We start from the raw sequence: 26,034 nt of genomic DNA, 5'->3' as shown, positions 1-26,034 counted from the left end.
GCAAATGGTGAGTCTTTAGATAAAACGGACCACAGAAGAAATCAATCTCAGGGTTTGATCAGGCTCACACGTCATTCATTAGCAGATGTGACTTTACATGTTTTCAAGTGGAAACTGAAAACTTTCAGAGTGTTTACATGCCAACAGTGCTCTGAGCCTCTGAAAACAGTGTCCAAGGATCAACTTTTTCAAAACACTCCAACTCCGTCTCCATGTGAATGAGGTTAAACGCAATTTAATGAAAATGCTTCGACTTTGTTTCCATGTAAATGAGGGAAATCACTACTTTTTTGAGGCGAGAAACTTAAACTCCATCATTATATAAACGGGGAAAATGTAACCCCTCTGAAAACCTGCTACTGCACTCCTCAGTCTCAGAAAATAGTTCTTCTGCACCTGTGTGAGTAGCTGGACAAACACCCTCAGAATAAAAACCCAGCTCGGTCTGTGGTTCATACCAATGTCTGTGCATTTGTTCATGTTTGTAGCTTATTTTTCCCTGTGTGCTTGTCCATGTTGTTTCATTACAAAAACAACCAACAACACCACCTTGTGGCCTGGCATGCAAACTACTTCGCTTTCAGGGTTTCTGCCGTTTGTAAATGGACATCATTTTCAAAACACTGCTGTGGAAACACAAAGCAGGACCGTTAGCTTCACTTGCTTCACAGTGAGAGAAGTCGTCCACTTCTGCTACAGATGGACGGGGGACGGACACGCTGAGGCTCAGACGGAAGATAAATGACCGACTGGCAGATCACGTCTGACCAGAGAAACAACTTTAAATACGACGAGTTTTAAAACTTTATCTTAACAACAAGTGAGACTCACTCTTCTTAAGTTTGGCAGACAACTATAAATTCTGTTAAAAGTGACTGACAGCCCAACGTTTCCCTCCCTTCTGTTACACTATATTTGATTACATTTTTTTGCAAGCAGGCAAAATCTCTCCTCTTTTCAACTTTTAACCAATCGCATTAGGATTTTTTTTCTTACTCCTGCTCAACTCTCATCAGCAAGAAAGTCTTGCAAACAACAAATTGCAGTGAAAATCCATCTCCAGTATTTGATTGTTGTGGGTTAGCAGTGTTTGCCTCATCTGGACCCTCCATACTGCCGCTCAGGCAGAGCAGTCCTGACTTTTGTAGGAGGAAAAAAAGTGATGCATCATGGGGGATTTGAAGTGGGTGTAGTCAGTGGGTAAACGCCGTACACCCTGGATCCCACCGCTGGCCTCTGAGACGCTGCCCGGCCTCCAGCAGCTCAACTGGAACCGAAAGGAGCTTAATCAGCAGGACTGAGAACAGAGAGGTGATGGATTCTGAAACTAAAGCACAACGAGGGCAATCAATTCCTCAAGACATTTTTGTTTAAAGATAAATTAGCACATTAAAGCTCTATTTCTTATTCTTTAAACAAGATCCAAGTCACCATGTTGCTTCCAGCATTGTAGTTGATGGGGTTACCGGGAGTGGGCCGCGCTGACTCGGAAGACTGCAGGTTCGATTCCCTCCTCCCTACATGCCGGGTTGTCCTTGAGCAGGACCATGAAGCTCCTCCCACTGGAGGACAAGACCACCTCCAGTGGTGTGTGTGAATGGGTGAATGTGATAAAAAGGTGTTCAGTCTTTTGGAGGCTGTTCAAACAGGTGAAAAGCTCCATGTGATCAAACCATTTCTCATTTAAGGTTGCACTCGTGCTACTCCCAAATATTTTATTGAGGAAGCGGTGTTGACTTTGTTTTTGACTTAATCAGCTTTTTGGACACAGCCAACTGTAGATGGCTTCAAAATGATAGCGGTCTGGTGTAAATCCTGTCTGGGTCAGCAGGATCAAAGTCTTCACACAGCGCAACAGACGCCGTTCAAGTTTCTTTGCTAATGCTGCAAAGTCACACAAAAGATAAAGTTTTTTTGGGGATAAAAGGAAATGAGCGCCGCTATCAGATTGCAGGCGATTCGTCATGCTTGCAAAGCCCTAAAAAGCGGTATCAGCTGAGGGTAAACTAAACTGTGAACTGCTGCAGATTTTCATCGCTTTCCTCCTGCGTTCCAACATCCTCGAGAACCGTGTCTGGAAGTCAATCATGCTTAGCTGAGGCTGTAAGGAAGGGAATGTGCTCCCATCCGACTTCCCCTCTGCCACGAGAATGTCAAGCAGACAGAATGACAGGCTAACAAACCTGCTGCCCAACAAACGACTGACTTCCCAGTCCATTTGACCTTTGTTTACAAGCTTTGTTTTAATTCCTACCTTGAACAAACTCCATACAGGAGCCCTTTTTTTTCTGTTTGAATTGAAACTGTACAAACACACACACACACACACACACACACACACACACACACACACACACACACACACACACGCTGGTTTGTTTGAACAAGTTTACCTCCTCTAAACTCTTCAGACTTACACTGAACATGCGAATGAGAAATGCTTTTGCCAAAACTTGCCGATTGACAGTTTCTATTGTCCTCTGTTACACAGCAGTTTCCTCTGTAAATAAATGTAGATCTGAATCAGGTAGAAAGTTTTATTAGTCTCAAACAACCAGATGAAAAGCAGTTCAAGCGGTGGGTTTGACCAGTCGATACGGTTTTTAAAGTAGCAAAGTGGAAAAAAAAGTTCTGTGGTGGTTGATCGCCTTTCCTCACCGTGCTCGTTGATTCAATCTGACATTAACATCTTACACCTCTGCTTCCCCACAGGAGGAAACACTGGTTTCAGTTTCTGGGTTCTGCTTCTTGGACTCAGATAATTAAAATATATGTATTTATATTCTGTTTGAACCTGATCTGCAGGAGTCGAACAAAACCTGGACCTCTTCCTTTCACTGCTGGAGGTGGTTTGAAGCCAGTTCTGCTCTTTTAGATGTCTCCATGTCTGTGTTTCTCACGTTCTACTGTTATTGGATGCTTCTGAAACAAACGTCAAGCTTCTTCACCTCCTTGTGACTCTGACAGTGCATAGTTTTCCTTCTGCTTCCTGTTCTTCCAAAGGAGCTGAAAACCTGGACCGTTTTCGAGATGAGATCCTTGTTGGGAATCTCCAAAAGCATCTAATCCACGAAATTCAGACATGCCTGATAATAGCTCAGACTGTTTGGATCAAACAGTTTTCCATGAGTTCAACCCGAGCCGGAGCGCTCCGGCATCGGCGTCCCTGCTTATCGCCCGTCTGTGTAATTTGTCCCATTAGGATTCTGTCCCTGCAGTCCCCAAAGCCTCATCACAGGTGGCTGCTTCCTTCCACTTTTCACACAGAAACAAGATAAGAAGTTTGGGAGCGACTCATCTCTATTTTCAAACACTCGCCCGGCTCGGCGAACAATCAAGATGCTCGGCTGATAGCGTCGCCCCAGCCCGGATTTATCTCCATCACCATCCAAAAGCTTGTTTTTCTAATGGGAGCTGGAATTAATTCCTGTCCTCCTGCAGAGCGAAGCAGCGCAGGTTGGTTGGCTTTGAACGAGAGACGAAAAAAGGAAGATCTTATGAGACTGGGAAGAGAGAAGAAGGTGACATGAAGACAGAACCCAGGAGAACAAAAAGGCCTGCGATGGGATGACTGGGAGATTTAGAGGGGGCAGGTAGAGAGAGCAGCACTGCCTTGGATCTGTCTTCCAGATGTTTCTTCCAGTTGATGCAACGATCTGCTGCTCCCATGAATCTCCCCTCGATTGCCGAACATTTCTTTGATCCTATCTGAGGGTGAGACTTCCTTCTACCCACACACCTCTGCTGCCATCTGTCTCCACTCGGCCTGCTTCCTCTAAACGGATTTCCCACTTTGCTCTTATCGCCATTCCCTCTCTGGCCCATTCACCGGTCTTCCCTCCACGATCTTCCACTTTCTGTCAGTCCAATTAGACCCAGTCCAGTTTGCTCTGCTGAAGTGGCTCAGCTGAGTCTAATGCTTGGTGACGGGGAAGGTAAAGGCTCACAATCAAATAAAATAAGGAAATAATGAACTTTTCATTGAGCTGCATGGGTTTGCCTCTATAGATTATCCTCAAGCGATCCTTCATTCTCCTGATTGTTCTATTTCCCCCACACACACCGGGTCTATATTAATTCAGCTGTGCTGTACTCGCACTACAAACCAATGTTAACCACGCATTGCGTAAGGTGATGCACTTGTTCTGGGAGAGACATTAACAGATTTGTTGTTTCAGCGTCTCGTCAGATCACCTCAGCCTTTTCCTTCTGTTTCTCGCATCGGATCTCATCCCCTCGGCTTCTCCTACTGTCATCTGTCTCTGCACCGCTTTGATCTCACTTGATTCCATTTGAGTATCATTAGGAGGATTTCTATTTGAAGCATAAACAGAGCAAAACACGCAGCACCAACTGCACAAGCAAACATCTTTGTTCTTTTCAGTGCCTGAATCTTCTATCAACCTCTCTCTTGTGTCTTTCAGACGTTTTCATATTAGCAATTTATACCATCGAAACGAGGACACTGCTGAACGAGGAAAAAAACTCCTGAACGGGATTCTCCATTGGTATATGAGTTTAATCTATTTTTTTGAACTATTGTGTTTGGTCTTGTCACATCAAAAGTGATGAATTATTTAGTTCAGGTGGAGGTTTGATTTCTCACGAACACTAAATAAATTTCCTGGTTCAATTAGATTTGGTATTTAAGGCCAATCACACAATGTTTCAAATGAAAATGCTGCATTTTTGCTTTTTCCTTTTCAAAAGTTTCACATTTACATGGCAACATTTCAAAAAACTATGTCCATTTTGTTTGTGCACAGATATTGCAGGAACACTAACAACAGGCAAACAGTTTACTGCAGCCGTGGTGCAGCAGTTGTTTCCAAAAAGATGCATATTTCAGTGATTCCGGAAACCAACACCAAAAATTCAGCCAAAGCTTTAAATTTTCACTTGAAAATGACATCATGTAAAATATATGATTACAATATGACCTTTTTGGGAGCCTTTTCTTTTTCCTGCTCATAAATAAACATATAGATGTGCAAATAAAAAATAAATCCATTCTCAGCCTCTATCCTCATACAGAATGTGTTTGAGGACAGGATATTACTGTGTTAAACCTCTGACATGATCAACTTCACGACCATCGTCTCTTCCTGGTTTGCAGGCTGATTCACAGCTACGAGTTCAGGTGAAACCAAAGCAGATTTCCTCTGGGTCAAATTCAGCTTCACTGCTCAACCTCAGCTTCAAAAGCCTCCAGTAGTGCATAATCTGTTTTCCAGCACTGATGAGATGAATGGAGGGCTTTTCATTGGGGATTTCATCAACACAAACAATAAGCGATGACTGGAAAAAAACAAAAAAAAAACAAGAACATCTCAACAATCTGATCCTGATGACATTTATATGCATCAAGAAAGACGTAGGTTGTGCTTATGTTACTGTACACTGAGAACAAACTTCAATCGCTTTAAATTCTTTATTGGCAGAAGGTCAGTGTCATTTTCCACCCACAGGAATGAAACGACCAATAAACTGCAGGATCTGTTCTCTGCCATCACCGTCTCCTGCTCCGATATCCACACTGATCATTCTTCAGGCAACTTTAATAAATACAGTTCGGAATCACATGTTTTATTTGCTTCTTTGAGGTTTCTATTTTTAATGAATTCTCCACATTGGTGGATCATTTTCTCAGCAGAAATGAAGGTTAAAGATTGATCAAATGAAAAGTGGGATTGGAAAAAAAATATTTGTTGACTTGAAAAACGATAGCGGTGTGTTAAACCACTAAAGCAGCTGCTGAAGTACTGCAGGTTTTTTTTATGGTGTTTAAACAATGAAACCTCAACGTCACACTTTAATGTTTTTGGTCTTTACAATAACGTCACTCAAGAAATGTCATGTGTCTCATGAATACCATCATGACTATACATCTAAGCCGGCAGTCTGTGAACTGTACTGACTTGTGCACAACATGTGAAGTGCATCTAATCTCTTGGGGGGGGAGGGTTTCTATAAAAAAAAAAAAAAAAAAAGTCACAATTTAAAATATACAAAGAAAAATAGATAAAAATCTATCAAAAAGTAACCAAATAAAAATAAATAAAATAAAATAATGGAAACTATATATATATATATATATATTTTTTTTTTTATCTTAATAAAGCCAGATGAAATGTTCCCCATTTGTACAGAGGCGGATTTGAAGTGTTTACAAGAGTTGCAGCTGTTGGAGCTGTCCATTAAGTTTTTTTCTGTGTACCGTTCTCATGCAACCAGACACCAGAACAACCAAAGCCATCTGTTTGTGTAAACGCGGCTTGAGGTTCATGCAAAATGCTCTCCTGAATCTCGTTTGGCCAAGACCCATGATGAACACACCTCTCACTGGGTTTTCCTCTGGACTTGTTTGGTAAAACACACCAGAATATAACTCCACATGTTTTATATGGATGTTTCATGTGGAACATCCCAGACGCAGCGCTGAGTCTGAACTGCTTCAGAATGGAAGGAAAAAATCGGAAACATTAAAAATTTACACATAAAACACGCTTGAAATGAGAAATAAGTAAACATGCCATCAGTGAGGAGTCTTTTAACTTGAATGAACACAGACATCTCGTGTTAGTTTTGGAGTGGTTGGATATCACTGCTTTGCTTCAGGGCATCGCGGTGCTTCCCAGATGCCGGGCCAGATTTCACTTAGAAAGCCACATCTGAACTTCACCAGCCAGAGCCTGAGCAGGGAGGACAGCAGCAATATGTACTCTTGTGTAGGAGCAGATGTCTTTGGTGCTTTGGGTGGATTTGGCCCTGGACGCGCCGCGTTATGACAGCCATTTTCAGGAAAGACCATAAAAGAGGCAAGCTGGCTTCCTGTGAGACGCGAGCCGACTCCTTCACCTGCCGCCATCTGTCGCTGGCTGAATCAGCAGAACCGGCGACACCTCGGCCCCGTAAACACTTGCATTATGTTATCTGTAATTAATGGCAGCAAAGCTTCGCTGATGGCCAAAAAATGGTGGGCGACAGCAAGGCATTGAAGTCACGAGAGAGCCCGGAATGTACGAGATGGCAGGGGAGAGAGGAGAGGAGACAAGGCATCATTCATTATTCTGCTCCGCTGAAGCCAACGCCGTCGCATTTCCTCATCAGAAAGCCTCCGTTCATGACGCGTCCACTTCAACTCTGCTCATAATTGTGGCCTGCATCGCTTCATGTTTGACTTTCCGTTCTTAATTTCTGTCACACTGCTGTGCTGACACTTCAGCGGTCAGAACGCCTGGCTCAAAGTGCCTCCAGAGCAGTTTTCACGTTCAGCAGACACATCTGTCCATTCTGCTCCTGAATGGACAGACGGTCAGGCTCAGCGGCGGCCGGTCTCAAGACAGTCGACAGCTGTTGAACCACTAACCACGTCTTCAAAGCAAACGTGGTGATTTCTGGTGAGTGGAGGACAGGTTAGCATAATATCATGTCTTTTTTCGATCATCATATTACTTTTACACATCATTTACATAACGGTGGTTTGAGTCACTGAAAACACAACTTTTTAAAAATGTTCTGACTCCGACTCTATGGAAACGGGGAAAACACAATTTTGCACCAAGGCCATAGTAAATAGCTTTTCTGCACATGTCAACAATAACACTGTTTCCAGTCAATATTCTCTTGGAACCTGGTGGTCTAATAGTTGACAGTCACTGGTAATAACAATCCCTCTTGGTTATTTGTCTATTAACGTCCATGTTCACCCATGTTCATTATTAATGCCTCTCTGGGCGCATGTGTGTGTTTTCATTACAAAACAGCCAACTAAACTCACACTGAATCAGCACAAATTTGATTTGTGTGAATGCACCGCATACCAAGCATGAAAATACATAAAACACACATCAGACCGCCGTTACCATGCATCAGATCTGCTGTACTGTATGTATCACATCAGCTGACAATCAGCAAAGAAGGCCACACTCTTTACAGACAGTGCAATGGCATTACCAAGCTACAAATGGATCGGCATTTAAAAGGTCCAAACTCATTTATGTGATCAGAGGTCACACACAGGAATCCTTTTGCAAGGTAAAGGCACAAAAATCAACTAGAGAAAATCCAAATGGCAAAGAAAAATCACAAAACCACAAGAGAACAACAGGAGATTGAGTGAATGAGTGGACGGATGGGTGATCAATAATGAGGTGTAAATGTAGTGAGTGAGAAAACTAGAAGTGAATCATGAGGCCATGTGCAACAATACGGGGTTCGAAATCAGACGGAACACTGTCAAAGCCGACACATGAACATCCAGGAAGGCTGTAGTGATTTGCTGACTTGATTGTTGGAGGAACCCAGAAAACGAAGAGAAAACCCAGAGAGGCAGTGGAAGACTGAACTCCTTAATGATCCATCAAACCAAATCACAGTCGGGAATGATCAGAACCGATTCCTGGGTCTCATGACTTCATGAGAACTGACTGCAGCACCAAAATGATCTCCTGAGCAATTTACCTGAAACGAAGAGCTTTTATAAGCAACTCAATGAAAAATTGAAAAAAGAGAAAAACTATGAATCAATCGCAACTCATCCCTTGATTGACTTGGGGTTAATTTTTCGTTTTTCATAGATATTTTTACAGAGCTGTCTAATGCCTCTGAGGTGGTCCACAGCCCAGGTTGAGAGCTGCTGATTCTCTATTATGAGACCCTTCATGAATAAAAAAAAGAACGGATAAAGCGGTCATAGTTGTATGTTGTATTTTGTTAACAAGCAGCAGTTACAACATCGGTGACATGGATCATTCTGGTCCCTATCGCAGGACTAAAAGCAGGAAAAGCAGTCGGCAGTAAGTAGTTGACAGATATGGTCTGGTCAGATTCAGACTGTGTCAAATGAGAATCCAGCGGTCCCACCGGCTGTTTACACCGGGCTGCGTGTAAGACGATGACACAGACCAGCCGAGCCATCAGACTGAAGCAGCCTCGGGTTGATGAGGCCCTCGCCCGGCGTCCATGGAGGGGGAATCTGTCTTCCAACCGTAAACCGAGCGTGAGATTGCGCGAGGGCAGAGACGGGGACTGTGAGCTCTGACAAGTTTGTACAGATGTTGATCAGGTGTGTTTGATTTAACGGGAACCGGTGACCCAGTCAGACCATCCGTGATTGGCAGATCAATAACCAGCGAGACGATTGAAAGCCACACGTCTGTGAAATCTTCTGCCTGTCCAGCTTAACCTGTCCCCCCCAATCTATACTCCATCCGTTCATGCTCTCCTCTCATCTCCACTCTATCGCTTCTCTCCATTCCACCCTGCTCTTCCTCCCTCTGTCTCCCTCTTAATGCCATCTTTCTTTCGTCCTCGACTATTTTTTATGTTCTCACTTCTCTCCCTCCTTTGATCTGCAATCTACGTTCTTTAACCTCTCGCTGCCTCCTTTCCTTTCCTCCATAGCTCTGCACCTCCGCTCCCTCCATCCATCCCTCCCACCCTCTCTACAGTCGTGACTAACCCCCCCTCCTGCCCCCCTTCCTCCTTTAATAGCCCCACCCATCTCCCTCCATTTTTTTCCCTCTACTGTTTCACCCTCCATCCAGAACACGACTGCACGACTCTGCGTCCAAGGGGAGCCGGCTCGCCAAGGCCTCGGGTCATATGCTGTGTGAGGAGGGGATGGGGGGACCGGGGGGGCGATGCTGGAAAGAGGGACGAAGGAATAAAACAAGACTGATGGAAGAGCGCAGGTAAGAACGCCTGGTTCTACAGAGCAAGAGGAGCTCTTACAAAACGATGGAAAATGGAGGAAAACAAGAAGAAAAACTGTCGCACTCTGTGAGGAGGAGGTAAAGAAGTGAAGGGGTAAATAGGAGGGAACAAAACCACCACGACTGTAGAAGGCAAACAAAAACAGCAATGGAGAAGAAGAGCAATAAGGGAAGTTTAATCTGTTACCTTTGTTCTGTTAAGTCAACAGACCGCGGGGAGAAGCAAGAAATGTAATGAAACAACAAAATCTTCTCACTGTCATCAGTCATGTCCCACAGGGTCACAGGGCGACCTTCCTCTGGGCGACTGAGCAGCTCAAACTTGTGTTGAGACCCGATCCACAGCCCCCCCTGAGAGACCCGATCCACAGCCCCCCCGAGGGACCCGATCCACAGCCCCCCCTGAGAGACCCGATCCACAGCCCCCCTGAGAGACCCGATCCACAGCCCCCCCTGAGAGACCCGATCCGCAGCCACTCCCTCCCTCACTCCTGTTGTGGCCATGGCGTCTTTGCAGAAGGACTGGACGATAAAGCCCCTGCGCCTCACCTCAGTGGGTTTGGACTCGCTCGCTGTGGCACTCTTTCACCAGCTCAGCATATTTTGCTGTCTTCCTCATGTTGGCTGCCTCCGTGTGGTCAGTCAGCTCTAGTGAGAGGGTTTTCCGGAAGCTTCAGAGGTCAGGACCATGTCGCTGGTCTTAGCAAATCAGGATCATATCAAAGGTCTAAAAAGTCCTTCCCTGTACCTTGTTTCATTTTGTCTTTTCATGCGTTTCCATTGCCCTGAAAGTTTCTCATTTGTCTTTTCCTCCAAGCTCGGCCCAGCTGGCTCACTTTGTCTTCTCTCAGTAGCAGATTTTGTTCTACTTGAACTCTCTGCCTCAGCTGTGTCGCATTCAGAAACTCTCCCTCGTGTCCCTGACAGACAAGTCGGAGAGGGATCCCAAAACTAAACTAAAAAAAAAAACAACTTCTTGAAATTTAAACTCCAATTTTTCAGAGTCTGTAAAGATAAAACAGAACCACTCTTATTTAGCCCCGAGCGCTCGCTTATCTGTTATCTTCCTCTGTTCAACACGTCCCCTCGCCACGGCGTCTCCCCGCCGTCTCAGAGTGACGCTCAGCCGCTCTTTCATGTGCCTCAGTCATTCGCGAAGCGCCAGTCAGAACAGCGCCGGCGTTTCAGAACCACGTCCAGCCATCGCGCTACTCTGATCGACTAAGTGACTGAGCCACGACTCATAAACACACGTCCACACGTTGAACATGAACAGCCGCCTTGTTGCCTGGCAACAAAATGAACCTTTTTTTTTTTCCAAACGAAAAATAGATAAATCTCATTGAACAAAGTGATGGGAAGATACAGAGGGGGTGAATAAAAGCCAGTTGAGATGAAAGCAAATGATCTGAGAATGAGACATCAGCAGCTGAAAGCCGAAAGAAATGAGCTCCAGCGTGAGAAATAAACTTTATATGATTAGATCATTAAGGTGGCAGAAGAACGCAGGAGGGAGGACGACAACTGACGTGGAGAGGATCTTCTTTCAGCTGGTGATCTATTCCCGTCACGTGCACAATGAGCACACAGAAGTAAATTGCTTTCAGATTGTTCCAAATGATGCTGAAGTATGTAAACTTTGATAATTGAAAACCAAGCAGACTCGTCGCAGATATTCAGAGAAGAACGAGCTGAGATTTATTTGGTTTTTGGCTTAGATTTACTCCAGATTTAATGACTGGATAAATACCAGCAGCCCATTTCAAAGACGGTCTTCAGATGTGAAGACAGTGAATACTGTGTGAAGTTTCTTTGATATGCATTAAAACACAGTTTTAGGCTGTATTTACACGACATTGTTTCAAGTGAAAATGCACAGTTTTTTTGTTTTCAGCTTAGAAAAACTTCACCTTTATAATGTTTAGAAAATGATTTTCGTTTACATGGAAATGGCAGTAAAGTTGTGGTTAACATGCTGGGCGGGCATTAGCTCCGTTTCCTGAAGTTGCAGTGTCTCCTGTGTACGTAGGCACAAAGTGGTTGCGTTTTCAGAAAGATACAGATTCTGTTTGCACTTGAAAAACTGAAAAGGAAAATAAAAATATTTGTGTATCGCTGTGGTTGTTATTACAGCGTGCTCACAAAGTCTGGTTTTATCGATGAATGAAATACCCAGTCAACACATGACCCCCCCTCGCAGAGTCATCTTTAATATAAGTCATTTAACCTTGACCTTTACACAAAATTTCTCACACATATCGGCTAAAGTACATGATCCAATTCCGCTCACTGTTAGTGAGTTATTCTCCAGAGCACTGGAGGCACAGAAAGGCCCACAAGTCATTTCCCCTCCTGACCTTGCTGGTCCCGCGGGCCGGACCTCTCTGATTGGGTCAGAGCTTCCAGTCTCACTAATTGGCTATTTGGTACGACAGATGACTTTTAATTTATTCAGACGGGCGGTAATTGGAAGTCTTTGCGAAGCAATAGCTCACAAACTCAACAAGGAATACCGGAGAGGGGAGAGAGAACAATGAGAGGAGAATAATAATTACGAGGGCGGCGTTCCTCTAAAGGGCAACAGTTTGATTCCACTGACCTGCTCCACGATGTGTCTGGAGAAGTGAAGGCTACTCCGTCCTCTTTTAATTGTACGTAGTGCCAAAAAGTGAACGGTTTTTACAGCACAGCAAACATGAACTTAACTTCTAATGAAAGTTGTGTCAACAAAAATACAAACGCAACACTTTAGTTTTTGCTCCCATTTTTCATGAGATGGACTTGAACATCTAAAATTCATTCCAGATACACAATATTACCATTTCTTCTAGACATTGTTCACAAATCTGTCTAAATGTGTGATAGTGAGCACTTCTGCTTTGCTGAGATAATCCATCCCACCTCACAGGTGTGCCACATCAAGATGCTCTTCAGACACCATGATTAGTGCACAGGTGTGCCTTAGACTGCCCACAATAAAAGGCCGCCCTGAAATGTGCAGTTTTGTCTCACAGCAAAAAACCACAGATGTCGCAAGCATTGAGGGAGCGTGCAGTTGGCATGCTGACAGCAGGAATGTCAACCAGATCTGTTGGTCGTGCATTGAATGTTCATTTCTCCACAATAAGCCGTCTCCAGAGGCGTTTCAGAGAATATGGCAGTACATCCAACCGGCCTCACAAACGCAGACCAGGTGTAACCACAGCAGCCCAGGACCTCCACATCCAGCAGGTTCACCTCCAAGATGGTCTGAGACCAGCCGCTCAGACAGCTGCTGAAACAATTGGTTTGCATAACCAAAACATTTCTGCACAAACTGTCAAACTGTGTCAGGGAAGCTCAACTGCATGCTTGTCGTCCTCATCGGGGTCTTAACCTGACTCCAGATCGTCACCGTAACAGACTTGAGTGAGCAAATGCTCACATTCGATGGCGTCTGGCACGCTGGAGAGGTGTTCTCTTCACAGATGAATCTGGGTTTACACTGTTCAGGGCAGATGGCAGAAAGCGTGTGTGGCGTCGTGTGGGCGAGCGCTTTGCTGATGTCAATGTTGTGGATGGAGTGGCCCATGGTGGTGGGGGGGTTATGGTATGGGCAGGCGTCTGTTATGGACGAAGAACACAGGTGCATTTTATTGATGGCATTTTGAATGGACAGAGATACTGTGATGAGATCCTGAGGCCCGTTGTTGTGCCAAACATCCATGAACATCACCTCATGTTTCAGCAGGATAATGCACGGCCCCATGTTGCAAGGATCTGTACACAATTCTTGGAAGCTGAAAATGTCCCAGTTCTTGCATGGCCAGCATACTCACCGGACATGTCACCCATTGAGCATGTTTGGGATGTGCTTGACCGGCGTATACGACAGCGTGGACCAGTTCCCACTAATACCCAGCAACTTCGCACAGCCTTGGAAGAGGAGTGGACCAACGTTCCACAGGCCACAACTGACAATCTGATAAACTCTATGCGAAGAGGATGTGTTGCACTGCATGAGGCAAATGGTGGTCACACCAGAGACAGACAGATTTGTGAACAATGTTTAGAAGAAATGGTAATATTGTGTATCTGGAATGAATTCTAGACCTTCAAGTCCATCTCATGAAAAATTGGAGCAAAAACAAAAGTGTTGCGTTTATATTTTTGTTGAGTGTATATTGGTTTACATGTGCTGATGAACTTTACAATTTGCTTTCATTCAGGTTTTGCATGGACGAACACAAAACCATACTTTATGGTTGATATGGTGTCAGATTACATACCGGTGACAAACAGAGCATGTTTTGTAAGGAGCTTATGTTCTGATACATCTAAAGAGATTCATCTTTCTTCATTCTCAATGGAAATTGGTGTATTGGAACAACCTTCCATCTAAAACTCATAATTAAACAAGAAAACACATCCTGAATGCCCCCATGGATGTATCTTCTGATCAGATGGATCAGGTTTTTTTTAATAAAAATCCAGTGTTGTCAAAAGAAAATAACCAGCAGCTTTACTTTTTCAATCAATGTAAAATAATAATAGTTTATCTTCTTCGAGACAGATTTGGGAGACGCCGTCCTTCTGAGGAAGGACGATCACTTTTATTCAAGTCAAATTGGATTTTTTTTCATCTGTTGAAATTACAGGCTTGTCTTGTCTTGGTGGGAATTTTCATTATTTTTTGTAATATCGGTGTCTGGAGTATGATCTGAATATGCAATGTTCTCTCCACTCTCAAGATATTTTTTTTCTGACTATTTAAATGACTTGAGAACTTCTTGAATTTCAATTCAAGCCCAAGTCTGGTGCAGGAACCTTTTGGTATCTGATCATTAAAGTTTCAATCAAAGCAACTGATGATTAGATGAATCACATTTTCCCTTAAATAACAGGATCGCATGCATGCAACATCTTCATCTGGTAAAAGAGGGCCGCTGTTCCTGTCAGTGTATGATGCTTTGACCAAAACAGGATCTGTGATTAAAAGATCCAGGGTTAATGGTTTGATGGAACAAATAAGAACCTGACAAGAACAAGAACCTGATACGAGACAATTTCCTTCTAGCCAAAAATTTGAGATAGAGTTTGACAAATCTAATTCCCTTTTTATTGATACGGTTAAAAACAAAAACAAAGCACCAGTATGTATGGATGAATGGGTGGATGGATGGAGGTATGGAAGGATGGATGGGTGGATGGATGGATGTCATAAGCATTATAACTGAAGTTTCAAAAAGATTTGGTATGGAGCTTATTGTTATTCCTGATGATTTTTGTTAATTGTCAATGGTCAACAATACATATACATTAAAGCAATTACCAATTTCCACAGGCATCCTGACGGTGCTAACTAGGCTCACCAGGATTAAAAGGTCAGAGTTGTTTTCTCGCTACGAGGTACAGATACACATTTTCATCCTGGGTGTCTCCTGCTCTCCTGTCATTTGTTCCTCATCCATTGTGAAAGCAAATGCCAAAACAAATGTAAGCCTATCAAGACAAAAAGGGAAACACCGAAAGGACGGAGTAAGACAAGACACAGAATGTTAAGACTAAATTACCTCTTTAAATTCAGCGTGAGAGGAAGCCTCCAGCTTAGATTACATTTACATTAAGTCATTAAGCGGGAGTTGCTGTCTAATGCTGAGCAGTGTACAACGAGGGCCAGCAGTACAGGAACTGCTTCAAACATTTCACTGTCCACATAATGAGGAATGCTTCGTGAAGACTTCACCGATAAATACATTATATAATATAATTTATTCTATATAATATAAAACCAACTGGACAACTGCATGAGGGAATGATGGACTGATGCTTGAGTTGGACTTTTCCTCACAGATCTCCACAGATCTTATCGGTGTTGACTCTGGTTTGACTTACAGCTCTATTCAGCGTCTCTCTGGGCTTTCTTCTTCCGTCTTTTCTTGATTTATTGAGGAGTGCAGGATGTTGTAGGTGTGTGTGGAGCTGGATGTAGATGCATTTGTTGAATACAGTCACGTGAAAAAGTACAGACTAAGGTAAACTGTTAATGATGCAGTCATGAAACAAATCTCTAAAATGTATAATAGGACACAAAACAGAATGGGGTTTGATTTAAAATGATGGTATACAAACATAGAACCATAGAATGGAGTATTGTGTATTTTCTTTAAAAAAGACAAAAGTTGGAATAAAAGTTAATCCAACAGCAGGAGGACAAGCTCAGCTGCACTGAATACAGGAACCTGTACTCGTCTGCAATGAAATTCAAATATGCATACTCTGGAAAGAGAACTCAAACATACTATCACCCTTAACATTAATTCACAAGCCTCTTTCAGAGACTATTACCCGTATAGATACAGATTCCTCTCCGAGAAGACCAAAGGAACATAAATAAAACACAGAGAGAAAAAAGATAAAGAAGGACTGGCCTGATGTTAACGGTGAGAAGAAGAGAAGGAAAGAGATTCAGTGAGAGTACAGTCACAAACGAGACGATGTGAGAGGGAAAACGACACAATGAGAAAAAGGAATGGTGTGTGTGTGTGTGTGTGTGTGTGTGTGTGTGTGTGTGTGTGTGTGTGTGTGTGTGTGTGTGTGTGTGTGTGTGTGTGTGTGTGTGTGTGTGTGTGTCATACTGACATACCAAAGAGATTGGAAGCTAATCAGGCATATGGCAGGTCTACTAGGAGGGGAATAATAATGGGCTCAGACACAAAATAAACCTACAAACACGCCACGCTGCTACATGATGAAACTCAATGAGACTGATACCAAAGCGACACAAACACAGACACACAGAGCGGCAGCCCCTCGTTTACTCCTTACTGTAAAGAGATAAGGACGTGGCCTCGATCATCAAGTGTGTTTGGAGCCATTCAAAACCTGCTGACTTGATGCATCGTGCCACAAATGGATAGTTAGAGTCTTGAAGTTTCTTTGGACATGTGGGAGTCGGTTTCTGCTGAGCCGACGGTTTGAGATTGTGAGCTTTTTGGGGGCTGTTTAAGCTGTCTGTGCTCCATTTACCATCAAGGATCCTTGCACCATCTTGGCAACTCAGTGTGAATATATTTGAACTTGGTGATTCTATCTAAAGATCATTGAATGAATCCAGATCCAGCCTGGACAGGCTGCCAGTCCATTACAGCACAGAGAGCCAGATATATAAGAACACCAATTAGCCTGAAATGCATGTTTATGGACTGTAGAGGGAACCAAAGTGCCCAGGGAAAAACTATGGATCCACAGGAAGAACTTGCAAACTCCTAAGAATTCATGTGACTGAATTAGTGATGCACCAATCACACTTTCTTAAAAAAACACAGATTAACCTTTAGCTGCTTGTTGATAGCAAGCACCGATATAAGAACTTTATAAACTTATTTAACTTTATAAATTTATTTAAAGCCTAATTCATACTTCATATGCTAATAATATGAGAAAGCTGTGCATTGTCGAGAATGTCCTCTGCGTTGTTGTCCAGCAGCCTGACAGCCTACAGAACACACACCCTGTGGGGGCTGAAGACTGAAAAACTGAGGGGCCGAGCAGGCTGAGTGCCACCACACACTCCAGCTCACTGTTAAAGAGTGTAACACTCATACTGTAATCTTCTCTAGCATGTAGCTTCACAAGTGTGTGAGCCCCAAAACACTTCAACATGTAGCAAAACTAGTGTGTGAGCTCCAAAACGCTTTAGCATGTGGCATCACTCGCATGTGAGCCCCAAAACTCTCCAGCCTGCAGCATGGCCCAGAATTCCATGCTGAACAGTGAAACTTAATATTGGCATCAGTCTAACTGCTGGTCCAGAAGTCTCTGCTGATTAGGTTCCTGGTGTTTTAGGAACCCGTTTTCTCCTCCTGTTGATATTTTGACAGAACGTCTTTAACAGTCTGTCTTACTTTTGTCTTTCATGTTCAATTGAAAAAATCTCTGGACCTGCTGACCCCGTTTCCACTGCCCAGGATCCGAACACAGCCGACTGTCATGAAGGAATACAGACGATCGTTCCCAGTGTCATTAGGTTCATCACGTCCTTCGTTTGCTCATGTTTTTTTCTCTTGATGTTAGATTCCCTCATCAGAAACGCAATCCGGTGCTTCTGACCAAGACGGGGGGAATCCAGCAAAACCACATCAATGCCCAGGAACATAATATCTGATTTGCTAATTTATGTGACTTTTATGGGGTGAAAGACCATTACAGTTACTCCGTATTTGCAAAAACATCCATTGTTCTGATTTTAGTGGTTTTGCCTTGAATTATAATGCTAAACAATCAATTATTCATTTCCCTTTTCTGTATTCCATGCTTCGTCTTTAACCCTTCCGGCTGCCGCCTTGATCTCCCTCTGAGATGCCCACAATGAGTTGTAACAACATTAACATGTATTTACGCCGTCTCTGCTCCCTGCCATTGTGTTTTGTTGCGAGCGTGTCTTTGATCTGCTCGTTTGAGTCGTCTGTCGGTGGATGTCTGCTGCCTTTCAACTTCAAGACGTGCAAACAACCTCCATTAAAAGAAATACATGTCGCTGTACAGGATTACGGAAATCTGCATCGTCTTAAATGAACGGAATTCAAGGGTTTTGAACTGAAGGGTTACACAGGGTCAATGTATCTGGAATTACAAGATTGCTTTTTGACAGGTTTCATTGGATTAAAGTGCAACTCAGCTCAGATGAGCTGGTATGAAAGGGAAGCGGGGAAAAATCCATTTTTTACGCTGCTTATCAAGACGAGGCTAATGCTCAGCAAAAGCAGACTGCTTTAAATTCACAGCATTACCCTTAGTCCCAGCTGGGAGTCTTAAAGCACGACTCCTTCTTCGGACACCATGGAGCTCTGCTGGGACAATTAGTGGCTGAAGGAGGAGAGAATATGGCTCATTAACTTTCACTTTATAATTGGCTGCTGCCTTGTTTGGGATTTGAAATGCAAGCGTTCCTGCGTGGTTTCCCCAGTACACCAGGCCAGTTTCCTACTATTAAACGGATTCCCTTAAAATAGGTACTTTCAGCCTGATCCATAGATGCTATTTTGTACACTGTTTTACACAATTGAATGTGCTTGTTATCCAAAAGCTGTGAAAAACAACTTTAAACCGCATTAAAACACATTGTGACACCCAAAAAGCAACGGAAGTCTTAGATTTGTACTTGAACGTGGCTGAATTCAGAAGACTTCCTCTGATGCTTTGTGAATTATGGCATTTTTGATACTTGAATTTCAGTGACTGGATTGTTTCTAAAGTCATTTAGTTGAATTTTTTATCTTCTCTGTTTCACACTCTCCAACATACTCACAATACAGAGAAAATGAATTGCTTCTCTGTACTTATTGTAATTACTTAAGTCATGTCTGCTTCGATAAAGTCTGTCTTCTGCATTTATTTTCATCAGCAGAACACAGCAGCAGCCGCTGTTTGGCCAACAAAACGCTCTCCGTGACAAACCTAATGTGACACATTCAGCAAGCTCAGCGCCACCACCTTATGCCCGCTTTACTGCGGCTCCTGGACCTAAACTGCAGCTAACTCGCCGTGACACGCCACGGCGCTCCGTGACAAAGCAGGAACACGGCTGCAGTTCAGCGTGGAATCCACTCTGCACGTCCATCAGACACGAATGTGGCCCAAACGAACAAATCGCTCAATTATGTGCAGCTGAATGCATTTCTAAGCTGGAGTGAATCAAGCTTTACACTAACCTGATCTTTACACAGGTGGCTCAATAAAACATGTCTTTCTTGTCTGCACTGGTTCTGTGCCATTGAGCGTTTTTGCTAGATGGAACATAAAGGAGTCTCAAGACAGACAGACTGACTGACTGAGAGATAAGCGTTGAGGATCAGTCTGGAGTCGGTCAGAATAAGGACTGAATCACGCATTAAGCTAAGGTGAAGTTAACATTTGGAGGAAGATCCTCTATAATCCTGAAGAGATACCAAATAGAAAGCCCTAAAAAAAATGAGCTAATGTTTACTTCATGCATACAGTAAATGCTGTATGTACGACAATTCAAGTTGAAATGTTTTGATTTTGTGTTTTCACAGCAACATTGTGAAAACACACCTGTTTACATGGAAATGGCAGAACTGGTGAAAACAATGCAGTGAGTGCATGGGGCCAGTCATTGGAGCAGTTATTTGTTTTTCAAATGAACCCCCACACATACACTCACACACACAGAATCACAAATATTACCAATGGTGAGAAGGCAGACATTTACATGTACAGACGACAAAGTTGGATTCCCGTTAGGAGCGAGACACTCTTATTGTCAATACGTCAGCTGTGGTGTGCTCGCTGTTTTTTCTCCGTTTCCACAGAGATGGAGATGGAACATTTTCAAAAGGTTTCACCTTCAGAGCCGTTTTCAAAAAGTTGCTTTTTCAGTGACTCCGAGCACTGATGTCGAATAAACAAACTCCCAAACTGCAACAGAAGTTTCTGGCTTTCACTGGGAAATGTCCGTAAACAGGCCTCACTCGTTGGACATCTTGGATGACTGAGCTCAGGAATAATCAGCTTTCTTCCTCCACGGAGCAGAGATGGAAGGAAACAGTAACAGAGTTACGTTTCCATGAAGCACTGAATGCTGCAGCCAGCTATCAGCTCAGGGTTTAACAGCCACGGTTTAGCTACTCATTACTGTCGGCGTCGTGTGAATATTACAGAAAACTGCCTCTCACACGTTTCTTTATTCCTGGATACTGATGAAGGGAATATTCTCTCATTGTTTTAACTGGCATTTCTTGAGTAACTAAATAAAGTGTCACACAACAACAGGACCCACATATCCACCTTCTGTAGAGTGTGGTGATTGTGTGCACAGCAGTCGTTTTATGATCTTCTCATGGATTTACCTGGGCGAACATGATGGATCAGAAAGTTGCATGTTGATGATACTTCATGCTTTAATTCAGGCTGATGAGTTGTTAAGCTGATAAAGTGATGTCTTTCCTTTCCAAAAAAAATTGATCTTTCTTGTACTCGAGGGCCAAAAAAATCCATCCCCAAAACAGTAGTTCGCCAAGGTGCAAGCACATCTCATGCAAGCAATATGGTCGGTTTACTGGCAGAAAGCCAAAAACACTGTTATGATTAGATTGATATTGAGCCGTGTCTTGTAATATACGCTCAAATTATCCACCATTAAAATAACAAAAAGAGACTTCAACATGCTCAAACACACTTTCCAGAATCAATACCATCACAAGGAAACACAGCGCTTCCATTTCTTCAAAGAATAAAAACTGGATCGGCGTGAACAGATGGCCTGAGGATGTTTCGCACGGCTCATGATCGCCGCCGCCTCCAACGCCTGACAGACTTTTACTTAGCGGATTCAGACGTGTCAAACGAGGCTGCTGCTGCTCTAGGTTCGTACGGGAACCTCGGGATTTATCGGTCCGACGGCTCCAAATCTGAAAGCAGAGGTGGTAAACTGCACTTGAAATGAGCGGTAGGATATAAGGGGTGTGTGTGTGTGCTGTTGGGATCGGAGAGGGAGTCTCATTGAGCTAATAAGGCGTCGTATGGTGATTTAAGAGGAGACTCTGGTGCCTCCCAGGCTAATTATCCAGGTCTCGGTGAGTCTAAACCTTTCCTTTTTCTCTCAGTCAACCTTTCTGAGTCTCTGCTTCCATTTCCTGCTCCTGGCTATATTCCCTCATTAGCTATGTCTTTTTCCGTTTGCCTGCCTCCCCTGTATTATTATCCCCCCTTTATTTCCAGTTCTTCTTCCACTCTGAACTTTTTTTTCCTGTCTCTTTCAATGATCAAGTGTCCCTTTACCTTTTCCCCCTGCAAGTCGGTTTTGCCTATTATGCCTCCAAAGCAATGGAAGAATTTAATTTAGGTCCAAGTTGAACCATTTCTAGAGTTGCCAACCGTTCCTTGAAAAACGGAATCGTTCCGTATTTGGATGTAAAAGTGTGCGTTCCGTATTGAGCTGAAAAGGAACGCACTTTGTTCCGTATTTTTGTGAGAGTCAAAACGTGAGCAATGGAACATGCGCTTTTTTTTGAAAACTTACGGTAAATTGTTCACCGGCTCTCTGACGTTCTGTGACCAATGAGCTGACAGAGATGGCTCGACAACGCAGAATCACTCTTATCTCATTGGTCAAAAAAAGACCGTTCCTCGGAGGCTACGGCAGTTCATTGGCCAATAGTCAGTTTGGTCACAGAGCGCATGGGAAGAAGGAAATCAAAACATTACAGCAGCGCGCAGCATGGCTTCCAGAGACATGCAAGTTTGTGCCGTTTCCATATCGGATATATCATGTTTAGTTCATTGATTTGTGTCTGCTGCTGCAGACTGTGGAGTGTTTTCAGTTTAGAAACGGAACCTTGTTGGTTTTTTTGTTTAGAAGGTTTTTCAGTTTTGATTTTGCACTTTTTTAGTTGAAAATAAAAAAAAGAACATGTTAAAATCCAGAAGAGACAGCAGCTGTTTGTTATTTTGCACATTTAGCAACAAATATAGAATAGAATAGGAATAGAAGACTTCATTAATCTCACAGTGGAGAAATTTACAGGTGTATCGGCTCATAGAACCCACAGCAGGGTGCAAAAGTAATGAATGGTGCAATAATTAACAAGTTATAGTGCAAATCATAGTAGGATTGATAATAGAAGCTAAAGACAATGAAGATTTAACTGTATGTACAACCTGAATCTTAAAAATGTAACAGGAAATATATATATATATATATATATATACCATACAATATGCAATATATGATGCAGTATGATATAATACGTACAATATGTTTTAGCAGAGTGAATGGATGATAGAGTGTCGCTGAATTTCTGAAAGGGCGGGTGCAGGATATTATAATGTCCAGGATTAGGTTATATTCTGCACAGTAGAATTGTACAGTCTGACAGCGGTGGGGATGAGAGACCTGGTAGCTCCTTCCTGCTCTGAGGGTCTCAGTCGCCGCTGAAGGAGCTGCTGAGCTGCTCTGCCGTCCGGTGCAGTGGCTGAGAGCTGCTGTCCATGATGGATGATGATACCTGAATGATAACTGTCTCACTGTAGGCCTCAAATACAAACAGATCAAGCTGATCATGAGTTATTGCAGTCTTGCCACTGTAGGTGTAATGCAGTAGCCTAATGTGTTTTTATAGTCTGTAATAGGTATAACTGTGGCAACATGCTGTTATATGTGCGTTTTTCACCCCCAAAAAACCTTGTTTTTTTCAGCTGCCCGCGAGAGGCGTTCCTTATTTCAATCTCTGGGAGTTGGCAACCCTAACCATTTCTGAAATGGCCTCATTATTAAATGGACTGCAAGTAGGACATCCTGTTTTTTTTTTTTTTTTTTTTTTTTTTTTGCTGCGAAGGCCTAATCATGACCACATTATCACAGCCACTTCTATTTAGATAAGTTGATTTTTGTATTTTTTGGGCTGAACTGGGAAAAGGCTTTGCAGGTTTCTTAAACGTGGCAGTGAGACTGGAAATGACTCAATACACTCTCCAGAACAGAAGCTGCTGTTTGCGAGTCAATAAGGTACGATACTTGGGGTTGTAACATTTCAAGCCATCCTAAACCAAAATGTCAGATTGTGAAAACACTTTCTGTTGACACTTCCGGCCCAGCCTCTATGTGGAAATGTCCATGTAGGTTAAATATGCTGAGAATATAATCTACAAGGAATATATTGAAATTCACAAAGGGAAATTCACAGGAGCTCTGAATGTGTAGGACTTACATTTATGAACTTCAAGGTATATAATTTACTTCTCAGAGGCACGCCTGTCACTAACTACCGTCTCAGATTGCTGGAAAACATGTCCGCCATCTCCCTGAAGCCATGTGTCCTTCTCATGTCCAGTGATCTTCTCATTGTGGCAGAAGTGTCTCCACCTCATAATCCAAAGGCTTTCGGTCACGGTAAGCGATTCTCCCCATGTTGCCATGTTTGGTTGATTTCAACAGATCGAGTTCGGACTAACTGGATGTTGTTGCTTCCTCCTCATTATTGGAAATCCATAAAGCGTTTTTTTCAGCGCTCAGTGGCTCAGAGATGTTATCCTTTCTTGAAAATAGAAAAGATTAGACGTTCATTGAGAGCCGATTCCTCCAGGTTCGACGGGTTTTTCAAATAATTCCCATTGCTTTCTTATGATTAATAGACCACCCCAAAAAAACATATTTTCCTAAATATTTATGAACACAGTATTATATGTAGGTTTGTTTTCTTTTCGTATCAAGTATTTTAAAAATAAATAATTAGTTCAGCACGGCTGTTTTGGATTTTTTTTTTTTTTTTTTTTTTTTTTTTGTGATGCACAACCGTAACCGAACTTGATCTATACATTTTCTGCCTTTGATGTGCAATATTTTTATGACAAAATGTTAATTAAAAAAATAAAGGCAGTAAAAATGCTGTAAATTGTAAGGTGCTGCAACACATGATCTTCAATGTGATTAAACCACATCTTAGTGATTCTTCTCTGAGATGAAAGAGCTTCAAAAACCAAGTGTTGACAAAATGAAATCAGAATATCACAGGAGGTGTTTTTCATTCGGTATCTGACCAACAGTCCGTTAAACTTCAGCTTCCAGTCCAAAAGATACAGAAGGGAAGGTCCTGAGATGCGAGTCTATCGTTACCTGTCAGGACCGTGTCCGGCAGGATGGCAGCATGCTAGTAATTAAAAAAAGAACAACAGATGTTCTTTAAGCTGTGAGGAAGATTGCAGTTACATTTTATCAATGATGAAGCTGAAGTCTCTGGAAACGCTGGACGGCAAACAAACGGCTGTCTCGTCCCGAGGTATCAAAGCAAAATGTCAACAGCGCAAATCAGCAGCTGGACCTGCACATCCTTTCCTCCCCACTGCATAAATGTCACTCTAAATCCTGCACTGGCTGCGGCTGCCCGGCATAAATCATTAATGCCGAGTAGTTGAATAATTTGTAGGCGACAGACTCAGACAAACATGTAACCAACACTAACCTGCTTCTCCAGTCCAGAAAAATCGGTTTCTCCCCGGCGCCTATAACTCAGCGCTCCTTCTTCTTCCCGTCTCATCTTTTTCCTCATCTCTGCCTCTTCCATCCATCATCCTCTTGCTCTCCCTCTCTGTCACTGTCTTCCTCTGTCTTCTATTAATTCCTGGTCCCAGAATCCCGGTGGCTCCGTCCTCCCCGTCTGCTTCCCTTTGCCTGTCCCTCCCTGCGGTCCCCATTACCGAGCACAACGGAGGAGGCTGCTCCTCCTTGGGGCAACAGCGATCATGAGCTGTTAAGCCTTGGTGCCAAGAACAAAGGTTTACCTGCGCACACACATGCAAAAATATCTACACACTCTCTTCCACAGGATGCAAGTCGGACTGTTCAGGTTTCAATTTATTGCACAAGTCAAGCCTGGAAACCTTCATGGTTTTCACTCCTGATGCCTCAAAAGCTTTTGACCGCCGTTTTTAAGAAGGTAGAGATAACCACCAATGACCCAACCGTCTTCTATTTGTTTTATGGCAAATACATTTCTCTATTTTTAAATTTCATGTTCTACTTTGAAAGTCAAAAAATAAATTATGGAATCAATTTTTAGACCAAAATGTATCCTAAACTGTTGACTCATCAAAGTAGCCACCTTTGGCAGATGTAACAGCTGAACACACACGTGGTATTCTTTCTACAATAAAAATCAAATATTCTTCAGAAAGTTCTTCCCATGTCTGTTGCAGAAGTTCCCATAAATGTGTGGCACTTGTGGGTCACTTTGCTTTCACTCTTCTGTCCATTTCATCCCAAACCAGCTCAATGGGGTTTAAGTCTGGAGACTGTGCTGGCCACTCCATGCTTTCAAGTTCACCAGCTTGTTCTTTTTTTGCAAAATAGTTCTGGCATAGCTTCGACGTATGTTTTGGGTCATTATCTTGCTGTAAGATGAACCCCTGACCAACTAGACACATACCAGAGGGTATTGCATGGCGCTGCAGGATGCTGTGGTAGCCGTTTTGGTTCAGGGTGCGTCTCACTCTGAACAAGTCACCAACCCTGGATCCAGCCAAACAACCCCAGACCATCACACTTCCTCCTCCATGTTTGACGGTTGAAGCCACTCACTGTGGAAGCATCCTTTCACCTGCTCTACGCCGTACCAACATCCTGCGTGATGAGCTGAAGATTTCAAATTTCGATTCATTAGTCCATAATACCTTTTTCCAGTCTTCAGTAGTCCAATGGCAGTGTTTCTTGGCCCAGGCAAGCCTCTTTGTCTTATTCTGACGTCTTAGCAATGGTTTTCTTGCTGCAGCTCGTCCAGTCAAACCCGCAGCTCGAAGTCTTCTCTTCACAGTTGAAACAGAG

At 43.0% G+C, this 26,034-nt stretch overlaps 1 long non-coding RNA gene across 1 annotated transcript; it reads right to left on the bottom strand.

The window, feature by feature from the left end:
* Positions 1 to 19,368: 19,368 nt before the first annotated feature.
* LOC115390653 (uncharacterized) lies at positions 19,369 to 25,528 on the bottom strand. The gene is made up of 3 exons (XR_003931698.1): positions 25,444 to 25,528; positions 20,383 to 20,385; positions 19,369 to 19,381 (listed from the first exon to the last, which is right to left on the bottom strand). It is a non-coding gene; the product is annotated as an uncharacterized LOC115390653 (long non-coding RNA).
* Between the last annotated feature and the right edge of the window lie 506 nt (positions 25,529 to 26,034).

Source organism: Salarias fasciatus, chromosome 6, assembly GCF_902148845.1.
Source record: "Salarias fasciatus chromosome 6, fSalaFa1.1, whole genome shotgun sequence".
Lineage (NCBI taxonomy): Eukaryota > Metazoa > Chordata > Actinopteri > Blenniiformes > Blenniidae > Salarias > Salarias fasciatus.
This window is presented reverse-complemented; position numbering and strand designations above follow the sequence as displayed.